The sequence below is a fragment of the Scyliorhinus torazame genome, chromosome 3 (assembly GCF_047496885.1).
Source record: "Scyliorhinus torazame isolate Kashiwa2021f chromosome 3, sScyTor2.1, whole genome shotgun sequence".
NCBI lineage: Eukaryota > Metazoa > Chordata > Chondrichthyes > Carcharhiniformes > Scyliorhinidae > Scyliorhinus > Scyliorhinus torazame.
This window is the reverse complement of record NC_092709.1, coordinates 319,399,514-319,401,840: the sequence shown is the minus strand read 5'-3', so window position 1 is coordinate 319,401,840 and position 2,327 is coordinate 319,399,514.

Sequence of the window (2,327 nt, the reverse complement as noted above, 5' to 3'; positions counted from 1 at the left end):
GCTTGATTTCGGCCTTGCTTCCCGGCAGAACACTGGCCTTGCTCCCAGGATTGTAGAATGGAGGTGGTTGGAGGTGGGGGAAGCAGAAGTGTGTGGGGGTTGGGAGGTGAAGGTGAGTGGGCAGGGGAAGGGTAGGGGGAGGGGAAGGAGACAGGAAAGGTAGGGAGAGGGGAACAGGGGAGGGGAAGATTGGGGGATGAGGAAGGGGAGCATGGGCAGGGAAAGGGGGAATAGAGGAGAGGGGTAAAAGAAAGGAGGGAAGAAGAGGAGGGGAATAAGAGGGATTTGGAGAGGGGATTAATCGGGGTTCGGGAAGGGGAATAAGGGATGTGTTGGAGGGAAGAGAAAGGAGGAATAAGGAGATTGGATGGGAGGTGCAGAGGGCAGTGTGGCCGTACTCACTACATACATAATCAGTTGGGACTTTGGGAAATATTGGCTGTGTATTTAGTCATGTTTTGTTGTGATGACTGCAGAATGGCAATTGATGACAATCATGTTCATTGATAGCTGCCATTCGACATCGCAGGAAGGTTGTGTGCGAAATTGGTAGCTAAGTGGTCGTCAGTTCTGAGTGAAAATGAAATAGAATGTTTGGCAGGTGTTTGTGAGGGCAAATTATATCAAATAATAATAATCACTTATTGTCACAAGTAGGCTTCAATGAAGTTCCTGTGAAAAGCCCCTAGTCGCCACATTCCGATAATGACAAAATGGTAGCAATTGTGAACAATTGACGTGAAATGATGTCAAGCTGATTGCCATAATTGACATCAAATGAAAGCTGTCGAAAACAAATAATGTCAAATGATGTGAAAAAGGTTTGAGTAACCAGCTGCCTTCTGGTGTCAGTGTTGAATGCTATTTAAATGGAAAATTCACCAACCTCAGTTGTCTCAAACTAAACTGACCACCATAGGCATACTTGAGCTGCAGTTTATGGATGACTGCAGTGCCATTGCTCACCCCGCACCAAATTTCAAACCGCTCTTGACCTCCTGAATTCTGCATGAAAGAAATTTAGCCTGTCTACGAATGTTGCCAAAACAAAGCTCAAAGAGCAACCCACAGCTGGTCAATAAAACATTCCACATGCCATATATGTTGAAGGAGAGACTGTGGGACAAATTGAGCACTTCCCATACGTTGGCAGCGATCTTTATCAAAAGACCATCCTGACAAAGTGATCTGACCTTCTACCGGTTGCACCAGTTTACTGTTCCACGAACTATGGCAGCAACACATGTTCTAATATACAGAGAAGTTATCTTCACCACACTCTTGTAATAATAATAATAAGGATATTGCCCACTTATTGTCACAAGTAGGCTTCAATGAGGTTACTGTGAAAAGCCCCTAGTCGTCACATTCCGGCGCCTGTTTGGGTCGGCCGGTATGGGCAATGAACCGCGCTGCTGGCCTTGTTCTGCATTACAAGCCAGCTGTTTAGCCCACTGTGCTAAACCAACCCCAGAGAGACCCGGACTGTGTATGAGCGACTCACAGGAGTGCAAGAGAAATTCCCATCAACAATCCCTCCACCTCGGGCAGCACGGTGGCGCAGTGGTTAGCACTGCTACCTCACGGCGCCGAGGCCCCAGGTTCAATCCCGGCTCTGGGTCACTGTCCACGTGGAGTTTGCACATTCTCCCCGTGTTTGCATGGGTTTTGCCCCCGCAACCCAAAGATGTGCAGGGTAGGTGGATTGGCCACGCTAAATTACCCCGTAATTGGAAAAAATGAATTGGGTACTCTGAATTTAAAAAAAGACAATCCTTCCACCTCATCCTCCAGATTCAATGGGAGGAACTTCAAACAAATGCTCCTATCCTTCTTGAAGGCAGCTCCACAGGAAATCAAACAAACTGTGGTTTTTTTATGATTTTAATCTGAGGATGGTTAGCGTAGTGCTCACAAAGACCAAAATTAGCTTTTGTATTGAACAAAGCGAAAGATTTATTTACACTACTTATTTGGATTCGATGCTGACTCCGAGATAATAAACAGTTGATAATAAACGTACAATCTAATTAATCTATTACTAATCTCTACAATACAATAACTACGATCTGCTCTCACTCACACTACCTTTCTTACAATCTGTCTTCTGACCTTTTCCTCAACCTCTCTCCCAGAAGGCTTAGCATCAATGTTTTAAATAGTTCTGCATTTAGCTCCCTTTAGTGACTGATTTGGACATAACATGAACCCTTACAGTTCTGTATATTTATCATAATGTCACACAAGCCTCTTGAAAAGTCAACTTCAAGATTTGGGGGGGGGGGGGGGGTGGCAATGTCTGGATGCCCAGGAACTGCATCCTCTAC